At 41.9% G+C, this 23,721-nt stretch overlaps 1 protein-coding gene across 2 annotated transcripts in view; it reads left to right on the forward strand.

The window, feature by feature from the left end:
* Positions 1 to 23,721, forward strand: part of Fstl4 (follistatin like 4) — a 684,516-nt gene that overhangs the window by 212,527 nt on the left and 448,268 nt on the right. Inside the window, exons 1-2 of one of the 2 annotated variants that reach the window (XM_035447503.1) lie at positions 12,320 to 12,406; positions 15,639 to 15,818. The exons of the other annotated variant lie outside the window; for it this stretch is intronic. The gene's annotated coding sequence lies outside the window, so the exon portion shown is untranslated. Of the gene's footprint in view, positions 1 to 12,319; positions 12,407 to 15,638; positions 15,819 to 23,721 lie in introns of those variants that run through there. 2 annotated transcript variants of the gene reach the window in all.

Here is a 23,721-nt window from a genome sequence, read left to right on the forward strand (position 1 = left end):
AGGAGCCAGGGCTGAGTCCACCTGGTCCATGCTTTCCTACAGATGGGTGTTTTCACATCTAGAATGTAGAGGAGGAGACAAGGCACCATTGTCTCTTCTATTAGGCACCCCCAGTTTGTACCAAGTGTTCCCCAGTTCAGCACACCCAACCCTGGCCTTTGTTTCTGGAAGGAGCCAGGCTCTACTTCAGTCAGAGAAGTGAAAGCTGCTTGCACACCAGAGCAAACCTGTATCCCAGTGGCCACCAGCTGCAGAGAGGGGCAGGCAAAAATGGAATCCAGAGAGAGATGTCTTATCTGTGTTTCTCTGATCTGTGGGATGTGAGTAAAGTCAGTGATATTTCAAAATACATGGAGTTGTGTAGTGTGTGTGTGTGTGTGTGTAGTGTGTGTGTGTGTGTGTGTGTGTGTGTGTGTGTGTGTGTGTGTGTACATGTGCATGTGTTTGGAGGTTAGAGGACAACTTTGGATGTCCTCTAGGTGCTTTCAACCTTTTTTTTCCTTTAAGATAAGGATCTTTCACCCAGAGGACTAGACTGGCTGGCCAGCAAGTCCCGGGAGTCTATCTGTCTCTTGCCTTCTCAGAACTGGAATTATAAAGTCATGCATTCTTCTGCCCACTCCCCTCTAACATAGATTCTGGAGATTGAACTCAGGTTCTTGTGATTGTAAGGCAGTCATTTCACCAATGGAGCTACCCCAACCCTTTAACCTCCAACTTCTCTATTTCTTCTCTTCTTCCTGTTTTAAAAAGACAGGAAGGACTGGGTTGCTTCTCAAGTCACCATGAAGTGTGGCCTAACAGCTCCAGTGAAGCTTGCTGCTTTTGTTAGGCTAAGTGGCAGGGATTTAAGGACTTGGTTGATATAGCAGCAGAGTAAAGCGTTTTCCTTACTAGTACATCTCCACTTTCAACATTATTCCTGTACTTCATGGGGTCTTTAGACACTGGCATATTCTGTCTGGAAAGATACAGCTTCAAGAAGAACCTCATAGTGCCTTGGTTGGTGCTGTTGCTGGCAGATTTTTCTGTCCCCCCAGCCAGCTCCCAAATAACCACCCAGAGACTTCTTATTGATTATGAAAGTTCTGCCTATCACTAAGGCTTGTTCCTAACTAGCTTGTATAACTTAAATTCACCAATTTTTTTATTAATTACATTCTACCATGTGGCTTTTACCTCTATTCCATTTTGTGTGTCTGACTCGTTCGGCATCTGGCTGGCTGGCTGGCTTCTCTACCTTTCTTCCCAGTGTTGTCTCTGTCCTGAAAATCCTGCCTAGGTATTGGCTGTTTAGCTTTTTATTAAACCAATCACAGTGACATGTATCTACACAGTGTAAAGGAATATTCCACAATAGGCCATTACAGCCACGCTTTGGTGATGGAAAATTTTCTGAGTGGTGGTATCAGCTTGGGGTTTGGAGTCAACTTCTCAGCTCTGGCCCTGGTGGGCATGTGGCCATGCAGACATGATTCTATTTCCCAATTCCCAAGATAAGTAGGAAGTGAAATTATTCTCACATTTTAATCAAGGACACGTGATCTGCAGTAGGAAGAGCAGCCTTCCCTGTAAAATTGTGTTGTGGTGGGTCATCGCTCATCTACCTTTGAAGTGATTCATGTCTCTCTAAGGTAATAAAATACCTTGCTGAAATACAACGATCTGTCCAAGCAAATAAAAACCTGACAGAGTTACTGTATGGTGTTTTCTAGGGAGCTGTAACTATGATAGCTAGTTCAATGAGAACTAAGTGGGAAATCCAAATACTGGCCATGCTGCAAAGGAGAAATGAATCTCCACGGGGGGAGCTTTTGCCAGGCAGTGCTCAGGGCTCATAAACTATATGGACTTTCAGTGAGGGGACAGAGATGGGCAGACAGGCTAGCTTTTTCTCATGGACACACCAGAGCTGCCGGGCTCCTGGCCTCAGATCCTTCACTATCTACATCCCCAGTGACCTAGTGCCCCACTTCTCTCTCTCCCTCCCTCCCTCCCTCTCTCTCTCCCATCTTTTGAGCCAAGGTTTCATGCCCAGGTTGACCTTGAACTCCTAACCTCCTTGCCTCCATCTCCCACATACTAGAATTAGACACAGGCCACTTGGATCAGTTTAGACTATGTCCCTTACAGAAGCTTATCATTATGCTGGGAATGTGAGATTTGGGTGGGGACAACATAAACTAATGAAGAGTTAACGAGTTTAGGGTAAACAAATGGAATTAAAAACTAGGAGAGAAGAAACACAAGGAGCCTCATCTTTGCATCTGGACCCTTACCCCAAGTGTCCTCATGTTGGCATCATTCTCTTAGGGTAGAGTAGACCCTTAGCCGGGTCTTCTCATAGCATTCTTAACAGCTAGTCGGTTGATCTAGGCTCAGGTCTTTCCAATGTCTGGGAGCACATTGCTCGTCCATGGAAGTCTGTGGGGGCAGTTTCTATGTTGAGATGAAACCAGCTTCCAGCCACAGATACAATCCTATCCTTGGCTCATGTTGGACAAATCTGGTCAACAGCCCCCCTGGGAATTTTTTTCAAAGCACTGCAGTCTGGTGCCCCACACATGGACATAGCTCCTCACAACTTCTCTTCAGGCTGAGCGCCCAGCTTTACTAAGAAGCAAAGCTTGGCTTGCATCCCTGACCTTCTGTGCCACCTCCCTGGCTATTCTCACTGCCTGAGGTCCAAAGGGGAGGTCCTTGCTGTTACATTCATCTGGTAGCCAGGTGAACTCACAAATGTCCCACCAGTTCACAGCAAGCAGAGGACAGCTTCTGGCTTAAACAGTTTCGTTCTTTGCTGGGTGTGGTGGCACATACCAGTCTGTAATCTCAGCACTGGAGAAGCTGAGGCAGAAGGATCTCAAGTTCAAGTCTGCCTAGCAAGCACCAGCCACAAAGCAAAACAACCCCCCCCAATTCCTCCCTCCAACTTTTCTCTTACAATGATGTCTCTAGAAAACACCCCCTTTCCTATATCATTCAACTATGACAGAAAGGTTGCCATGGTTACAAAAGCATGTTGGTGGCCTGTATATGCAAAGTACACTTTACTTATGTTTGCAACACAAAATTCATGTTCTTCTTCCCAATTAAGCCTCTGTTAGCTGACTGACAGCTATTGGGTGGCCCCATGAGAAGTTACTGGTGAAGAAAGCTCTCTGACTTCTTTAAAACTTTATTTTATTTATTTATTTATTTATTTATTTATTTATTTTTGGGTTTTTTGAGACAGGGTTTCTCTGTGTAGCTTTGGAGCCTATCCTGGCACTCGCTCTGGAGACCAGGCTGGCCTCGAACTCACAGAGATCCGCCTGCCTCTGCCTCCCGAGTGCTGGGATTAAAGGCTTGTGCCACCAACGCCTGGCAAAACTTTATTTTTAAAGACTTACTTTTATTACTCTGTGTGTGTGTGTGTGTGTGTGTGTGTGTGTGTGTGTGTTTGTGTGTATGTACATGTGTGCACCTGTGAAGGCCAGAAGTGGGCACTGGATCTCCTGGAGAGGGGTTGTAAGCCTCACATGGGTGCATAGAACCAAACTTAGGGCCCCTAGAAGAGCAAGAAGTGTTCTTAATCCCTGAGCCCCAACTCTCCAGCCCCCAATTTACTATTAAATACTTTACAATTCAGAAAGTTTTAAAAAATCATGTGTCACTTCATTCATGAAGCTACTGTCAATGTTAATATCTTATGTAACCAGAACATACTCTGTCAGAAGCAGGAAACTGATAGCAGGGCCAGATTTTTAAACCGTTTTCAGGCTTTATTTGACTTTTTTATTTGTTTACTTTTTATGGTAGTGAATATTGAACTCAGGGACTCCCACATGTTAGGCAAAGTGCTTCATCCCCAAGCCTCTTTTTACTTATTTTGAAACATGGGCTCACGAAGTTAACCAGGCAAGCCTTGAACTTGCGATCCTTTTATGTCAGCCTCCAAAGTAAGCTAGAATTATAGGCCTGTGCATCAAGCCTGGCTCCCAAGTTTTTATAGTATGCATTCGTTGTGTGCATATCCATAAAATATGAATAGATGTCACCCAGTTTGCAGTACAGAGCTGTGTCACCAGCACAATAAGTCTCATGCCAATCACTTGCAACCCCAACGCCTGGCAAGCACTCACTATAATTTTACTACTCTAAGTATGCCAATGATTGACCTTTTGCAGTCAATGCAAAAGATATCTTCCACTTGCATGTTCTCATGAGCCTAAATTATTGGGCAGTTTCTATTTGACACTTGAACAATACATCAAAGCCTCCTCAGTGTATACCGTTAAATAAGTGAACCATTGACTTATGGATGGAAGAATGAATTGTACCCATTACCAGCATATGGCTTGGCCCCCAGGAAGCTTTCAACCACCTCCCAGCAACTGAGTAATCTCACTGGACTCTGGGGCTGTGAATGGGACACATCTGAGTTCCTGATTTTTTTCTTCTAACCACCTGTGTGCTTTAAACACTGACCTGAGGCTGTCAAGATGGTTCAGCTGGTAAAAGCGTTTGCTGCCAAGAGTGAAAACCTGAGTTTGATCTCTGGGACCCACAGAGTGGAGAGAACCAAATTCTATAAGTTGTTCTCTGACCTCCACATGTGTGCCATGGCACGTGTGCCACCCTTCAGGAAATAAATACTTCAAATGGCAGGAATGAAAACACACAGGGTCTAAACTTATCAATGTATAGATTGCCTTCAGGGGACATTTTTGTGGTGGCAATGGGGTGTCACATTTCCAACTCCCTCCTGCATTTGCCCTCCAGAAGAGGAAGATTGTGAGAATTCCAATTCCATCAATTGCAGTAAACTCACAGGTGATCAACCCCAGAGTGAAAATATCCACCACAATTGGATAAATGGTAATGTTTTTATTGAGCACTTCAACTGTAGATGGGCAATGAAGATATATAAAATTGATAATGAGAAAGAATAGAGTCTTACATTTAGAGATTGGAATGATTTTATCTGTTTCTCTATTTATGGCACTATTCTATGCAGAGCATTTGAACCCTGCCTTATATACCCCTTCAGTGATCTAGGAAGCTTAATAAAATGGAAAATTTCCCTTAATTTTCCCCTTTCCTCTCTTTCTTGATGGGTCTAATGTATTCTATGCTGACCTTGAACTTGTCTATGTGGATGAGGATAGTCTTAGTCTCTATAGTCCTTAGTCTCTGTCCTCTATCTCTTGAGTACTGGAATTACAGGTGAGTATCCCCCCCACCCCATTCATACCCTGCTGCAGATAGAGCCCAGGGAGCCCTACATGATGGCAAATATCCTAGCAACTGAGCTTCATCCCCAGCTCAGAGAACAAAAAAATTCTAAAATCAACCCTCAAGGAGCAAAATTTATTGGTCACAGGTCAGCTAATTAATGGCAGTGTTTAAACAAAGTAAACTCCGTGTTGATTTCATTTACAAATATAATCAAATACACACGAATATGGCTGGATACTGGTAGTTAATTTCTTTAATTCAACAGACATTAATTGAATGAATGCCTACTTTGAGCCTCTCTGGTAGGCATCACAGAATTATTTGGTGAATAGAATGGATGGATGGAAGGAATGAGGGAACAAATTTAAGCTGACAAAAAAAATGTGACCAGATGTTTTGGACTCTTAAACAAACCCAGGGATAAGACAAAAATCCACAAAGAATCTGTTATAATTTCTTAAATATGAAATCATCTTTATGACTACTTCGTATATTCTTCAAGCCAAATTTAGAAATGAGCATTGAATACTAGGCTGGGTATTATATAGCCCTTGGAAGCTATATTTGGTATTTTCTCCATGTTTTGGCCAACTATAGAAAACTATAGAAAACTTCTATCTGAAACATACTTTTAACCATCATTATTTCCCTCATCAGTACTACCAGCCTACAGAATAGAAATGCTAGTGTTCACATTACCATGCATGATGATGCTAATTCTAACATGACCATCAAGCAATTCCCTCTCGAAGTCCTTATTGAGTCCCAGGCTCTGTTTCACATGTCACAGCCTGGCATCGTTTAGTTCTCACTACTATCCTGAGAATTATCACAATGTCTTTAAGGATGAGGAAACCGAAGCTTGGGAGCTTCCATAGTTCTCTCAAGGTCATGACAATGGCGGGGTAAAGTCAGCATGAGCACAGTGACTTAGCTTCTTAGAAGCATAAATAGCTTTATTCTCCAAAGATTTGCTCCCTAATCTCTCCAAATTAGTTTACATGATCATGTGGAGATGGAAATGAAGACACTGAGAAGATGTGACACTCAGGCTCAGAGCGAAGGTGGTAGGGAGCCTCATGAAGCAATTAGTCACTCACATTGACATTATTTAGTTATGAAGCTACTTGGGCTGAGGAGACAGGGGAGGGAGGGGCCATGTGAATCCCATGAGGGGCCATCAGAGAACCCAGTCTGGCCCGATGCTCAGGGCAAGCATTATGCTTTGGCCACACCTAGGATGTTTTTGTGTAAACCACAGGATGCAGAGAGCCAGTTCAGCAGGGAGGCAGCAGTGGTGCCCGTTCCTGTCAAGGCACTCCTTTGAATCTTAGCTGAGATATCACTTTATACAGAAGAGTTCCCTGGTCCCCACAGACAGGCTCAGCATCTCTTTCTTGCTGGATGCTCCTGGGATGCCCACACTTTCACATTCCAAGGTGATGCTTTCGGTTACTTACTTGACTGGGAATTTGAGAAACACACAGAACCTTGTTGCTCAGTACTTCATCCCCAGGTCTGAAAGAGGCCTTTGAGCACAGTGACCATTCTTAAGTTGTCATCAAATAGTTTGGAATGTTCTCTTAATTGAGAGCAGAGAAACAGTCTTGGGACACTATGAAAGGTATCAAGGAGACCTAGAGTTTTCTCACTGTTTGAATTTGGCCATGCTATAAATGCAGGATATTGGCTCCCTTCTCTCAGATCCCAACTCCCTTCCTCTTGCCAATTACCCATCTTTCTATTCCTCACTAGCCTCTTGGTTTTTCTTTATCTTCTTCCTTTCATTCTTCCATCTGTCACTTTAGGTTTGTCTATGCCCCCAATTCTGTGCCTGTGTGTGCGTGCGTGTGTGCGTGCGTGCGTGCGTGCGTGCGTGCGTGTGTGTGTGTGTGTGTGTGTGTGTGTGTGTGTGTTCATATGTGTGCATGCATGCATGCATCCTTACCATCACAAGAGGCTAGAGGATGATGTCAAGCTACGTTCCTCAATTGCATCTCTATGATATATTTTTTAAAAAGTTTTATGTGTATGAATATTTTGTTTGCATGTAGGTGTGCCATGTGATTGTAGTACCTATAGAGACCAGAAGAGGGCACATACTCCCCTGGAACTGGAGTTAGAGTTAATTGTGAGCCACCATGTAGGTGCTAGGAACTGAACATAGATTCTCTGTCAGAGCAGCAAGTGGTCTTAACATCTGAGCTATCTCTCCAGCCCCTTTACCTTATTTTTTGAGACACAGTCTCACTGAACCTCACCATTTCAGCTGTACAGACTGGCATGTAAACTCCCAGGATCTACCTATTTCTACCTCCCAACACTGGGATTACAGGTACACATGACAATGCCTGACTTATACAGAAATTCCTTTTATGGTGAAATACATATTAGTATCTTGAAGAATTTAAAGAGGAGAAAAGGAGAGTTCTTATAACATTTTTGTTTCTCTGTGTGTGGATGTGTGCACATGAATGCATTGCCCATGGAGGCCAGAAGAGGGCATCAGATCACCTGAAGCTGGAGTTACAGGCGATTGTAAGCTATATGATATGGGTGCTGGGAACTGAACTTTGGTCCTCTACAAGAGCAACAAGAACTCTTAATTGTTGAGATATCTTTTCAGCCCCCTAAGGCCTTTCTTAATAACTGAGGGACAGCTCCTAGAAGAGGATAAAGCTAATGTTTAACTTGCAAACCACCTGAAGAAAATGTTAGAAGGGAGAGAGCACAGGGAATAGAAAACATAAAAGGCAGAAATAAATGTTAATAAAGGAGGAATTGCAGAGCCAGGTGTTGGTGGCACACGCCTTTAATCCTAGCATTAGGGAGGCAGAGGCAGCCGGATCTCTGTGAGTTCGAGGCCAGCCTGGTCTCCAGAGTGAGTGCCAGGATAGGCTCCAAAGCTACACAGAGAAACCTTTCTCGAAAAACAAACAAACAAAAAGTCTCAAAAATGATAAAAAAGAGGAATTGCAGTCATTATAAGTTACATTATATTCATTAATAAAACCACAGTAGCTTTCTATATGGATCAGTTTTGTTTTAATATCCAGCAGTATGTTTACAAGATATGTATTAGAAACTAGGGTTATAGAAAAGACAGGAAAGCAGTTACCAATTAACAAGCCATAATAGATAGAAATTTTAACATCAGAGAAGTAGTAATTCAAGTCACAAAGTAATGGAAACAAAGACATTATACATTGGCAAATAGGCAATAGATCAAGAAATATAATGGCCATGAGCATGCATGTCCTCATAACATAATATAAAATTAAATAATGTACTGGTTATAGGGCAGGGTGAAAAATAAAAAAAAACATATAAGATGTTAATACACCCCAATGTGCTTACCTTAGTTATTCTAGTATTAATAAAATCTCGGGATCAGATGTCAGGGTAAAAACCTGATTGACCTTATCTCTCTCTTCTTCCTGATCTGGGTTCATGAATCTTTCTAAGCCCCTCCCTACTACTTCCTGTGTTTCTCTCTATATCGTGGGTCCCCCAAAATCTCTATGACTAATTCTAGTTAGCTAGTAGCTAGCTCTGCACTCTGATTCAAGGTAAACTTTATCGTCAGTCTCAGGAGTGTCAGAGTGTGATCAAAATATCCCACATTTTCCTCTTTTGTCTGAATAAAAAGGAAAGGCTTTAACATGGTAAAACTACATCCAATAAGAAAAATTAACAGGTAAGAATTACACTCACAATTTCCAGTCCATTTGCATTTGGCAAATTTAAAGAAAATACTCCATTATCTATCCTAGCTTGGTGAGTCCAAATTTTATACCTAGTTCACTTTCTATCCTGACTTGTATTACCCACCCAAATAACCTCAAAGCATTTTCTTAGATAAACAACTTAAGTTTTTTGTTTGTTTGCTTTTGGTCTCTCAACCTTATACATTCTATGCCTCTTTTGTGAGTTTCTCTTATGAATTTGGTAACAAGCAAAACTGTAACTATATCTTCATCAGCGAGCCGAGAAGATACAATGTTAACTGAGAAAAAAGTAAGTGTAGAGCAAATGACTTCCAAATTATAGAAATGACAGAGACAGCTGACCACCTAGACAGTCACCCAAGGTTCCTCTGCAACATTGGTGCATCTGTCTTCAGGCTACAGGCCTAGAATATCTGACAGACTTTTAGGTGAAGCAGGAATTTTGAAGGACTGTCCTTCTTTGTCTTGGCAACATTTGACAATCACTTTCTTTCGTGTCCTGTTTGTCCAGTTTGGACAGCATTCTGTCAGCAGTTGAGGCAAGGGCAGTATCTTTGCCCAGTGGCTGACTTTGCCACAATGAAAGCAAACTCCATATGTAGGTTCCTTGATGCCCATCATCCATTTTGAAGTAAATTGGTGTCTCACTGTCATGTAAAGCATTATGTTATTAAAATGTCTTAAATGCCATATTCTGTAGGTCTCTAAAGTATTTGAAGACCACAGTCTATCTAAAATAGATCTCAGTTTGACATTGAAAACATATGTAACATGGGGACAAAGTCTCAATTTTCATTTCAGAATCAATTCAGAAACTTTTTCTAAATAGGTATTTATTTTTTTGTTGTTTGTGTGGTAAAAAAAATCCATTCTAAAATAGTATCTTCTCTCTACATAAGAATTCCTGTAGGATAATGCATAGAAGTTAGTATGACCAGGATACAATCAAGCTTTGGAACCAAGCTATTCACTTGTGCACCCTGTAATTTCCCTTCTACCAAAGCTATTTCTCTCTTAGCCCCAGCTGATAATTTTCTTGGACTTTTAAAGTCCTTGTCACCTTGTAAGGTCTGAAATAAATTACTTAGTTCTTGAGTAGTTAATCCAGTTGTAGGTTGTAGCCAGTTAATTTCTCTTAGCAATTTTTGAAAATCATTAAGAGTTTGTAATTGATCTCTCCTGACTTGTACTTTCTGTGGTTGAATTTTTTGTAAACCTGTCTTATATCCTACATATTTAATAGAATCTCCTCTTTGTATTTTTTCAGGAGCAATTTGTAATTCCCAACAATGCAAAATTTTCTTTATTTCTTCAAACATTTTTCTAAGGTATCTGCCTCTGAATCAGTAAGATATTACCCATGTATTGGCAAATTATAGCTTGAGGAAATTGTTTACAAATTATTTTCAATGGCTGTTGCATAAAATATTGACACAAGTTGGGGCTTTTTAACATCCCTTGTGGAATAGAATTTTCCACTTATACCTTTTAACAGGCTGGGAATTATTATTAGTAGGCACTGTGAAGGCAAATTTTTCTCTATCTTCTTATTGTAAAAGTGTAGTGAAGAAACAATCTTCTAAATCAATAACTATAAGAGGCCAGCCTTTAGGTAATGAAGAAGGCAAGGGAATTCCAGGCTGTAACAAGCCAATTGGCTGGATCACATTACTAATAGCTAGTAGATCTGTTACCATTCTCCATTTTCCATATTTCTTTTTAATGACAAATATTGGAGAATTACAAAGACTAGTTAAATCTTCAATATGTTGACCATTTAGCTGGTCCAGCTGTTATAATGCCTGCAATTTTTCTGATGTCAAAGGCCATTGTTTCACTCAGACAGGTTTGTCAGTTAACCATTTTAAAGGCAGGGTTGTTGGTACCTTTGAAAGATCAACAATTGTTGTGCCATGTTTATGTACAACCTGAATGGTTGGTAACTGTTCTTGATACTGCCTTTTACTATTTCTTTCAGAAGCATCCTTATTTTGTTTCTGAGATTAGAGGAATGTTGAATCCTGGTTTTCCATTGTTGTAACAAATCATGTCTCCATAAGTTCATTGCTATGTTAGCCACATAAGCTTTAATTTCCCTACCTGTCCTTTTAACCCTATACACTTGACCCAGCTTGTACTTTGTTTTACCCGAGATAAAGTTCCAATCCCTAGAAGCTGAATATTTGCCTCCTGAAGAGGCCAATCTAGATGCCAAGATGCTGGTGAAATTATTGTTACATCTATGCCTATGTCTAATAAACCTTCAATTACAATGCCATTCATTTGTATTTTTAGCTTTTGTCTTTGATCATGTATAGAAGTTTGCCAAAATAATTGTTTTATGGTCTCTCCTGAAAATTTTGTTTTATCTGCTGAAGCTGTTCTGTCATCCAGAGCAGTATGGCTTTTTTTTTTCCAAAAGGAATTAAGTCTTCTAATTGTTCTGTGGATGCCTTTTCCCAATAATGACAACAAATGATTGAACAAAATTTGATATTGGCACCTGTGGGAAGCCCCCTAAAGTGTTTCCCAATGGCAAAGGGTCACCTTGCTTGTCTCTTTTGATCTGCATTCATTAGTCCAATGCCAGCCTTTGCCATACCTGCATATTACAGAAGGCTGGAGCCTTCTTTTTAGATTATATCTAGAAAAAACGTTTTAGGAATGCCTTTCCTACAATCCCTTTTCAGATGACCTTGTTTACCACAATTAAAACTTCTGACATTTTGATTTTTCTTAAACCTTTTAAAATAAATCACTTCTCCTATCCCAGTATCATCACAGTTGTGAGATCCAGTATCAGCTGTATTTCAGCATCTATGGGTGCTGATCTTGCCTTTAAAGGCCTAGTCATCTTTTTGCATTCTGAATTAGCATTTTCAAAAGCCAAAGATTCAATTAATATTTGTCTAGCCTGTGGGTCTGATATTACTCTATTACAGCTGAAGTCAATCTTTGTAAAAAAAAAATCAGTGAAGGCTTCTTTTGGGCCTTGCATAAATTTAATAAATGACTTGGTCCTCTTTTTTTGATTCTTCAACCCTGTCTCAAGCATTCAAAGCCAAGGTTTGATCATCCAATATAAACTGTTTTTGCAAATCAGCACACTGGCCTTCACTGAGAAGCTGGTCTTGGGAAATGCCAATACCTCTAGTCCTATTTCATTGTTCTACAACCCTAGTTTCCTCTCTCCATCGTGTTTTCCATTGTAACTGAGGACCAGCTTCCAATATTGCTATAGCTAAATATTTCCAGTTTTATGGGATAATTCTGTTCTGAGTTGCTCATGAATTTACCATCTGCTTCACCATAAGGGTGAATGCATACCATATGAAACAACTGCTTCCTTAAATCTCTTCAAATCTAACATTTCTACAGGATCCCAGGCAACTTCTGCATATCCTTTGGGGTGCCTGTCATCTGGTAGTCATTCCTGAATGGTCACTGGATAAATTAAGGTTGGTGTCCTAATAACCTTGGGCTGCTCCTCTTCAGTTTCATAATGCAATGGTGGGAAGGCTGTGCTCTAAATTCCTCTGTGAGTGTGTGAATATTTTTCTTCATTTCCTTAGTAGGTCTTGCTAAGGATTGTATCTTATTGGCCAATTTTTCATATTTGGCATGAGATCAAACCACTTTTAAAAGATAAAATTTGTGAATTATTGAGTTGGTAATAATTGTAATCTACATCATGTCAATCCTAGCTAAGTTGATTATCCCTTTATTTAATTTTTCCATTTTCAGCCATTCATTGTAGAATCATACAGAGACTTAACTCCCTGCACCATAAAATTTTTTCCCCATTTTTAACATGGGAAAAACTTTTATTCTCATTTTTTAAAACCAATTGTCCCTTTAAGAATATCTAGGTACCTTACCAGATCCACTGATGATGATAGTGAAGGCGAAGCCATATGAGGGTAGCCAGCTGCAAAGGCAGGGCTTGGCTGCAGTGGTGGTGGGGGTTAGCAAGACAGCTGGACTAGCTCTGCTCAGCCCAGGTGCTGGTGCTAGGCCATGCACGACCAGCCTGGGAGGGGGAGGAGGGGGCGTTCCAGGAAACTGGGCTAGCTTTGCTTGGCCCACACTTGTACTAGGCCACAGTGGGAGGGGGAGTGAGAGGTCTGAGAAACAGACACAAGGGAAAAATAGGCAGGAGAAGCCTGTGTGTCTAGGATGCTGCATGGGAGGGCACCCGGCTACTGGAATGACAGAGTCATTGATGGGTGGCTGGTTCAGGTGGCTGCAGAGCCAGTGGGCGGCTGCAGCTGCAGTGTTTGGAGCTGGGATGGAGAGCCAGGGATGCGCAGCTGGGATGGGGCTGTTGCAAGGTGGTTGCAATGGGAAAAACTCCAGGCAGGAATAGCCAGTGACCCCTGGTGGTGCGGCAGAGAAATGGTGGTTTAAAAAGCCGTCACATGATCTCATCACACATTGGATGCCAGCTAATACGTTTGCCTTAATTATTCTGCTATTAATAAAAACTTGGGAATCAGATATTGAGAATCTGATCAGTAAAAACCTGACTGATCAGAGAAACAGCAGGGAAGTAACCAGTGACCCCATCTCTCTCTCCATCCTCCATCCAATAGGGCCCACGGATATTTCTAAGTCCCCACCCCACTACTTTCTGTGTCTCTCTATATGTTCTACATCTTCCAAAACCTCTATGGCTAATTCTGGTCTGCTAGTAGCTAGCTCTGTCCTCTGATTCAAGGTAAACCTGATTATCAGTCTTGGGAGTATCATAGTGTGATAAAAATATTCCACAACAATAACCTCTTAAAAGTTAGTGACTTGTGAAATGGATCAAAGACCTCAATATAAATCCATCCACACTGAATCTCATAGAAGAGAAAGTGGGAAATACACTTGAACATATAGGCACAGAAAACCACTTGCTAATGAGAACACCAGTAGCACAGACATTGAGAACAACTATTAATAAATGGGAGCCCCTGAAACTGAGAAGCTTCTATAAAGCAAAAACAACAGTCAACAAGACAAAACAGCTCCCTACAGAATGGGAAAAAATCTTCAACTCCACATCTGACAGAGGGCTGATCTCCAAAATATACAAAGAACTCAAGAAACTAGACATCAAACTACCAAATAATCCAGTGAAAAAATGGGGTACAGATCTAAACAGAGAATTTTCAACAATCTCAAATGGTGGAAAGACACTTAAAGAAATGCTCAACATCCTTAGTCATCAGGGAAATGCAAACCAAAACCACTCCGAGATTTCATCTTACATTGATCAGAATGGCTGAGATAAAACAAAACAAAACAAAAAAACCCGCCGATGGCAGCTTATGTTGGAGAGGATGTGGAGAAAGGGGAACACTCCTCCATTGCTTGTGGGACTGCACACTTTCACAGCAGCTGTGGAAATAAGTATGGCGATTTCTCAGAAAATTAGGGATTAACCTACCTCAAGACCCTGCAATACCACTGTTGTTGGGCATATACCCAAAGGAGGCATATTCACACCACAAGGACATTTGCTCAACTATGTTCATAGCAGCATTATTTGTAATAGCCAGGTCTTGGAAACAATCTAGATGCCCCTCAATTGAAGAATGGATAAAGAAAATGTGGTACATTTACACAATGAAGTACTACTCATTGGAAAGAAACAATGCCATCCTAAAATTTGCAGGCAAATGGAAAGAACTAGAAGAAACCATCCCGACTGAGGTAACCGAGACCCAGAAAGGTAAATATAGTATGTACTCACTCATACATGGATACCAGACATAAAGCAAAAGATACCCAGCCTATAATCCACATCCCCAGAGAAGCTAGAACCCTCTTCCAGAAACAGATGGAAGCAGATGCAGAAATCCATAACTAACCATTAGGCCAAGATCTTGTAGTAAAACAAAGTAAGGGAGGAGCAATAATATGAACAAAGGAGTCAAGACCATGATGGGGAAACCCACGGAATCAGCTGACCCAAGCTAGTGAGAGATCACTGAATCTTGTCTGACAAATGGGGACCCTGCATAAGACCTAACTAGACTCCCTTAATATAGGTGACAATGGTGCAGCTGGGACAATATATGAGGCCACTGGCAATGGGTCCAAGACCTAACACTAATGCACTAATGCACTAACTGACTTAGTGAAGCTCATTCTATATGGAGAGATACCTTGCTCAGCCTAGACACAGGGGGGTGGGGGTGGAGAGGCGCCTTGGTCCTGCTTCAAGGAGATGATGGGACAACTTAGTAGACTTCCTAGGGGAGGCCTTACCCTTTCCGAGGAGCAGATGGGAGGTGGGTGTGGGAAGTGGGGGAGGTCAGGAAGAGAGGAGGGAGGGGGAACTTGGATTGGAATATTAAAAATTAATTTTGAAAAACAAAAAGAAAAGAAAAACTTAATAAAATAGATCATAGAGATAAAAATAAATTAGTGACTTAGTGGGGACTCTAAGACTGTAACCTCTGTACCCAGGAAGCAAAGGTAGAAGGATTAGGATCACAGCAAATCCTTGGCTAGATGTTTGAGAGTGGTCTGGACTGCAGGCAGAAATAAGCAAAAACAGAGATGATTACAGTAATATAATTTACCAGTACCTAGCTATCTCAAGAAACAAAATACATGTTTTTCACAGACATGTAACAACCCATCAAATTACTACATGCTCATCCAAGTATATTACTGTGTCTTCTGTTGCTATAACAGGTTATTACAAACCAGGTCTCTATGCGGACAAATTGCCTTGGCTCACGATTATGGAGATGAAGAAATATAACAGTGTGGTTCCAGCATCTGGCAAAGGCTTTCCTGCTGCACTGTAACATGGCAGAGGATGTGATATAGCATGGAAGAGACAGAGAGACATCAGTGCTCACCCTAAAGCAGGTGAATATATATACATTCTTAGTGTCCTACTTCTGTAGCAAGATACCATGACCATGGCAACTCTTATAAAAGAAAGCATTTAATTGGGGCTTGCTTACACTTCAAAGGTTTAGTCCATTGTAGACATGGCAGGGAACATGATGACATGCAGGCAGATATGGTGATGGAGAAGTAACTTGAGAGCTCTGTGTTCTGATCCAGAGGCAACAGGGAGGGAGGGAGGGAGGAAGAGAGAGAGAGAGAGAGAGAGAGAGAGAGAGAGAGAGAGAGAGAGAGAGAGAGAGAGAGCATCACTGAACCTGGCTTGGGCTTCTGAGACCCCAAAGCCTGTCCCTAGTGACACACTTCCTTTAACAAGATTGCAGCTACTCCAACAATGCTATACCTTCTAATAGTGCCACTCTTTGGTGTGACCAAGCGTTCAAATCTATGGGACTATGGGGGCATTCTTATTCAAATTACCACATTATGTATGTGTATCAGTCTGTGCAGGTCAAAGGAGGGTGTCAGTTCTCCTGTAGTTGGAGCTGTGGGTAGTTGTGAGCCACCTGATACGGGTGCTGAACTGGACCTGAGTCCTCTACAAGAGCAGCAAGTGCTTTTAACTGCTGAGCCAGCTCTCCAGCCCCTGACAATGGCAAATTTCAATGTCAATTTGAAGGGGATAGACATTCAAACCACGGTAGCCTTCAAAGCAGCTTTGCTAAAACTTAAAAATCTACAAATTTAAAAGAATTAACATCTTTCATGTAATATTTCTGACCGTGATGCAATTAAATTTTAGAACTATGTTTAGAATTTTCACAAGTACTACAAAATGGCATTGAGCTATAAAAGAAATCAAGAAGCCACTGAATACTTAGAAGGGAAAGACAGTGACATGTGTCAGCTTTTATGGATCATATCCAAAGCAGTACTCAGAAGTAAATTTATAGCTTTAAGTATACTGATTTATTAAGAAATAAGGACAGAAAGAGAGTTAATCTTTCAACTTACAAAGTTCAAAGTAACAGAGCAATCTAGATAAGCAGATAGGAAAGATATGAAGAAGAATATAGGCGGGGATGTATAAATCCAGAGGACAAAAATAATAGGAAGTTAACAATTATGAGAGTGTCCTGCAGAAAGATTGATTGCATCCACGACTTTGCTGTTGATGTGATAGAACACCCTGACATAAAAGCATCGTTTGTGAGGAAGGGTTTAGTATGTGTAAAGTCCCAGAGGAGACAGGGTCCATCATGGTGGGGAAGGCATGGCCCCTGAGGCTGGCTGTTTCATCTATGAACTGAAAGCAGGAAAAGACAAAAGGAAGTGGGGCCAGGCTATGAAGCCCACCCCCAGTGGTGTACTTTCCTCAACAAACCTCCACCTCTTTAAGGTTCCATGACCTCCCAAGTCACATAAGCTGGGACCAAGTGTTCACACACATGCGCCTACATGGGGACATTTGAAATTCTAATCTCAACACTATTCAAATAGACAACACTGATGGGAGAGGAAGAAATACAAGTAAAACTGAAGACAAATGTGAGTAGGATCAAAACTCTGGAAACAGTGGGTTGTGACCTTGTGTGAAAAGGGGTTGCAAAGACTTTGACAACAGCAAAGATCTCTTAACATTCAGTAACAAAGAAGTGATTCAGAGGCACTTCTGGCAGAGTACTCTCATGTTGTATGGTGTGTGTGTGTGTGTGTGTGTGTGTGTGTGTGTGTGTATGTGTGTGTGTGTTGAGACATTTTTACAAGTAATTTTCTTTAGATTTATTGTCAGTAAATACCTGATCGGTGTGGCTATTTTATACATACAACACACCCAGAGTCTTGTAAATTATCAGGTTTGAGTTGGGGAGGTGACTTTATGGTAAAGTCTCAGTTTGGACCCCCAGAATCCACATAAAATCCAGATATGGTGGTGTATCTACAACCCCAGCACAAGGGGTCGGGTGGGGGGTGTAGAAACAGGTGGATTCTGGAGACTTGCTAGCCATCACAGTCTAGCCAAAATGGCAAGATCTAGGTTCAGTAAGACACTGTCTCAAAAAATAAGATGGAGGGATGGCTCGTCAGTTAGGAGTGCTTGCTGTTCATGCAAAGGACTGGAGTTCCATTCCCAGCACCCTTGTCAGGTGGCTCACCACCTGTAGCTTGAGGACCTCCTAGCAGACACCCTCTTCTAGCCTCTATGGTTATGTACACACACACACACACACTCACATAGTACCCCTCTCTCCTCTCCCCCCCACTCTCTTTCTCTCACACACCAATTAAAAGAAAAACAAAATCTGCAAAAGGGAGAAAAACTGAGGAAGACACTCAATATTGACCTCTAGTCTCTATCAGCCCATCTGTACACAAATGTGCACACACTCATGTGGATACTTAGATAAACTAAACAGTTCCTTAGGCGAAAACCCATCATAGTTGTAAATGGAAAAAGTTTAAGAACCCTTAATCTAGATAAAGCTCTAGAAATACATAAAATGCCAAAGGTAGCCCCAGACCTTGGCAGAACTAAGAGTCTTAATGAAATGGGAGTGGAATTAACATTACATTTTCAAAGACGGCCATAGCACTGTATTGTGGCAGCTGTGTTAACAGTGCCATCAAATAGCAGAGAATCAGACGCCTAAAACACACAGAAGAATAGATGTCAAGGAAAAAGAAATACATGATTTTGTCTGGAAAGTGTAATCCTGGTTCCCAAACTGAACAAAGGTAGTTTGAGTGGGAGATAACTATGGTTTTCCCATAACATGGTATATTAGTTACTTTACTGTTGCTGTGATAAAAAAAATACCATGATCAAAAACAACTTAAGTAAGAAAGGGTTTGTTCTGGCTTACAACTCCATAGGGCTTGAGTTCATGATGGCAGGGAGTGAATGGCAAGACAGCAGAAGTGGAAAACAGAGAGGTTATATTTTTATTCATACACTCCTAATTCCTGAGCCATTTCTCTAACCCTTGTTACTTAGTATTTAATCACAATATCAAGCTGAATTCTTAAGATTTGGAGGGAAATAAGGAAAATGTGTGCATGAGTTACTTCTCTTTTTGTCTGTGACACAATGCATGACAAAAGTTACTTAAGAAAGATTGAGGACACAGTCCATCAAGGAGGGAAGTCATGACAGCAAGAGTGTGGAGTAGATGATCTCATTGTAGCCACGAAGTCAGGAAGAGAAGAGAGATGAGTGCTTAGCTCCAGTTCTCCTTTTAGTCAGTCAGGATCCCACATGAAATGATGTCACCACTGCAAGCAAGTGGAGGGAAAGGTATCCCGACTCACTGGGAAGTCAGGCAATACCTGGAGCTATTAAGGGACAGCTCTGGAGGGAAAGGTATCCTGACTAGTTGGGAAGTCAGGCGATACCTGGAGCTGGGGTGTGGTCAGGGATGGTCTCCCTGAGGATGTAGTAATCCTGCTCCTCTCTGAGAAAAAGCTGGTACAGCTAAGCTCTGCTCTGTTCCCCTAAGGGAACTTCCTAGTAGAGCTTATCCCTTTCTTCTGTTCTGCTCAGTTAGCCAGGGGCAGAGTTGGCTCTGGTTTTCAGGGCCAAACTGTGGTTCTTTTGCTGGCATTTTAAAGCTTTTTATGGCTTTAGTTTGGGGACCAAGGGTGTATTTCTTTCACTGGCTCTAGTTCTAGGACCAAAGTGTGTTTCTTTCAGTGGTTCTGGTTTCAGAGTCAGAATGGTTTTCTTTCACTCACTGTGGTTCCAGGGCCAGGGTGGGTTTCTTTGGCTGGCTCTGGTTTCAGGGCCAGGGCAGAGATAGTATAGGCTATTGTAAGCACTTAGGGGTGGGGATGCCATGACCTCTGGCCCTATGGAAGGATTGGTCTGCTGGTTAAGATACATACAAGTCAAATATATCAGACACCCAAAGCCAGGCATAAGATTTTGTTGTTTTTGCTTCTCCATGGCTTCCACAGTGTTCACATGGCTGTTCATGATCCTAAAGACCACATGCTTGCCCTCAAACACTCAGTCTTGACAGCACAGATGAAAAATATTCCTTGTAGCAAAATTTATAAAGGAGTTTCAGGAAGCCCAACAGCCTTCTTCAGAAGAATGTGTAAGAAAATATAACCTAAACATCTATCTTATATTTTTACAATTATGTATTGTGGTGTGAGGGGGCTGGGGGGCAGCTCATTCTACATATGTGGTGGTCAGAGGAAAACTTTCAGAAGTTGATTCTCTCCTTCTACCATACAAGTCCCAAGAATGGGACACAGGATGTCAGACTTGGCAGCAAATATCTTTACCCACTGAGCTATCTGGTCTACCCATATCTATTTTTTTTCTTTTTATAGATGCAGTTAGAAAAATAAATTAAATATACTGATAGTAGTGCAAATAGATTGTAACACAGTATCAAGTAAAGAACAGAATTTATAATGTTTTGAGTTATGGGGCAAACATAAACCAACACAATATATTTCTCAGAGATACCTAGATATATAGCAACATTGATTAATGTGTTAGAGAGGGAGGACTAGACCTGGAAACAGGAGCTATGAGAAATAATCCAACAATACAACTAGAAAGGAGCTCTCAAGGACTAAAGGAGACTTTGCTGGTTAATTTTAAATGTCAAGTTGACACAACCTAGAGTCATCAGGGAAGAGAGGGACCCACCAGGGTCAGGTTGGCCTGAGGGTGTGTCTGTGGGTATTGTCTTGATTGTTAATTGATATGCAAAGTCCTAACCTACTCTGGGTAGCACTGTTCCCTAGGGAAGAGGCCCTGAACTATGTGTAATGGGTGGAAAAGCTAGATGATTAGCAGGAAAGCAAGCAGGCAACGCAGTACATTTGTTTTTCTCAGCTCTTGACAATGGTGGGTGCTTTGTATTTAGCTTCTCTGAGTTCCTGCGGTGACTCCCCTCAGTGATGAACTCTAACCTGCAACTGTAAACCAAATGGACCCTTTTCTTCTTTAGTTTTCTTGTTGTCAGGCATTTTTGTCACAGCAACAGAAGTGAAACTAGGACAAGGACTCTGTGCTTTAAATTTCCATTCCCCTCTCTGCAAGCAAAGCCTGACAGACCAAAGCAAGCCTCTGTCTGTCTTATAGACTATGGTGGGTTGTGTGTGACTGTGACCATTGCACCTCCTGACCAGTGTTTCTCCTGTTCATCTCTGCTCTCCCCTGCATTTCTAAGCTCATCAGTACTTGTACATTACACACTAGAAGATTCCTAGTCTATCTTGAGGGCTTTTCAAGGGTACCTGGAGGTGATTAGAACACAGCACAGCAAACCTAACTGGTCTGTCCTCTGACCTCTAGTCCTGTGTTCAAGAATCTAGTTACTAGCATGCCTCTCAAACTTATTGTCTAAAATAAATTTCTCAATCTCCAAACCCTACTGCTCTGAGCTTGCCCCTGTCCTGATACCTGTCTCAGGAGATGAGCCCTCAGTTCTGTTTATATCTCAGGATGGACTTTTCCATCTTCAATTCTTACCAACTGTCAATTCTAACTATAACCTGAATTTAAACCCCAATGAAATGCTCCCTTAAGGCAAGGCAATACATATGTCACTGAAACTAATATTGCAATCTCCTAAGGACCCTTTCTCTCCTGTAGTCTTCTCCCTTCTCAGCACCTAGAAAGACCATTTAAAGTTATGCCTGGCCTCTAGCGTCCTCTCTGGTGGCAATTTCTACCACACAGCTTGACTCTGTCATCCTGAGCCTTACTTCTCCTCTTTGGCATACATACCAAGGCAGTTACTGCCCATGGGATTTTACCTGTAGAAGAATCATTTCTATGTGGAATAGTCTAGTAGGTGCTTCTTGTGCCTTGACTATATTATATCTACTTGGGTCTCAGGGTTTCAATGCGGATGGCCAGGCTACACCTCCTAGCACCTAAATGTCTTTGCCTGCAGCTTTTCTTTGGTGGGAACCTCTACTGTCTCTGCAAATGAACAGGTCATAAGCACCCGAGATTTGCTCCATGACAGCAGCTATCCACTGAAGAGGTGAGACTTGGGGTGGGAAGATGCAAAGGTGCACGCTTCATACTGGATCCCTATGTCCCTGGGAGGAAACACACTGCTAAAACAGCCTTGACCAGCTCCCTTCCTGTGTTAGTTATGTGTCTTGTTGCTATGACAGGATAGTCAGTGAAAAACAACATAAAGGGTTTATTTTGGCTCATAGTTTGAAGGTTCAGTCCATCATGGCATAAAGGCGTTGTGTCAGGAGTGTGAGACAGCTGGTCACATCACTCCCACAGTCCGGAAGCAGAGAGAGATGAATGTTGGTGCTCAGCCCTCTTTTCTCTTGTTATTCAGTCTAGGATCCAAGTCCATGGGACTATCCCTCCTACATTCAGGATATATCTTCCCTCTTTGATGATTTTTTTTCTGTAAACATCTTCATAGACACACCCAGAGGTATGGTTTCCATGGTGATTCTACATCTAGTCAAGGTGACAATGAAGATTAGATGTCACACATCTGTTCTCCATCTAGCTTCCCTACTCCCTTTCCATGGCTTCCAGAGATCCACCTTTCACATAAGCTACCTGCTCACGATGGTTTGTCTGAGGCTCACTTTAGGCAGAACCCTACTAAGTTGCCCCTCCCACACCAGGATTCAATTTAGGCATCACCTCCTGGGACAAGTAGCTTACCACAGCTGTAGCAACTGGGAAGGTGGTGGAATCAAATCACCTAGATAAAATGCCTGGCTTCTTTGTGAACATGGATTCCCTATGCTCAACTCTCCCATCTTAGAATGAGACTAATAGTTTACCTCAGTAGGTTGCTATGGCAGTTAAATGCACGAATGAATACAATGCACTTAGAATCTGGCTTTTTGTGTTCTAAGGATTTAACAGACATTATCTTACAATCCCTGAACATCCCAGTTAAGATAGGTCTCAGCCTTGGCACTTATTATTCTTTTTCCTTGCCTTTCCCCCTACTGAGCACACCACTGTCTGACATTCATCTCGGCCTATTCATTCTTTGTCTTTCTCAATGCTCCCCTTGGTGCATAAGCACAAGGACATGGTGTATAGTTACCACCACCCTCCCTTAGCTCCTGGCGTGGGATCCTGCTCACAGCACATGTTCAGGGGGCATTCATTCAGTAAATAACACTTGGCCAACACTTTAAAGACTTGAAGTTTCCTTTTACAGTTTATCTCCCATTAGCCAACACAAGATTAACAAGGAGGTCTAGAATCTGGAGACAGGAACTCTGTTGGAGGTGCTGGCTTAGACAAGAAATATAGAAATAACCTTGGTATCCACTGTGAAGAAGGAGAGGAAACAGAGCAAGGTGACAGTACCAAGCAGGGAGATACCAAGGTATGCCACCTGCTTCCTGGGAAATTGGGAGGTGAAAGGAATGGGAGGAAATAGGTGTAGGGGGAAGGCACTGCATCTAGTGTGGGTCAGATGTTGGAAGAGGCTGGGGCCTCTGATGGAGACAACTGTTGTGCTGAGCTGTGTGGACTTGTTTTGGGATTACAGTGGTAGCCCTGGCATCAGCTTGTGGCATCATCATGTTGTAGCCTGAGAAGGTTAAAGCAACAGAAGGGAATGAGATCACCAGCTACTGTCCAAAGAGAATCTCGAGCTCCTTAACAGGGTCCTCCCAAGGCCAAGATGGTCCCAAAGGTAGGACTTTTGTCCCAGTGAGAAGGGCCTGAATTCCAAGGTTCCTATTCAAGTGCCTGTATTTATATCCTTTGCACTCATGGTACCATCACCTGATGTCCCCATGACTCTGTGTTCAGCCCTGGGAGCCTGAAAGGCCAGGTTAGAAGATAATTCTTCCACAGCACCAACTCCAAGAGCAGAAAGTCCCAGGAGTAAAGATGTCATGAAAACATCTAGGGGTAGCAAGCTAATCCCTAGGAAACAATAACGATCAAAAG

The sequence above is a fragment of the Cricetulus griseus genome, chromosome 7 (assembly GCF_003668045.3).
Source record: "Cricetulus griseus strain 17A/GY chromosome 7, alternate assembly CriGri-PICRH-1.0, whole genome shotgun sequence".
Lineage (NCBI taxonomy): Eukaryota > Metazoa > Chordata > Mammalia > Rodentia > Cricetidae > Cricetulus > Cricetulus griseus.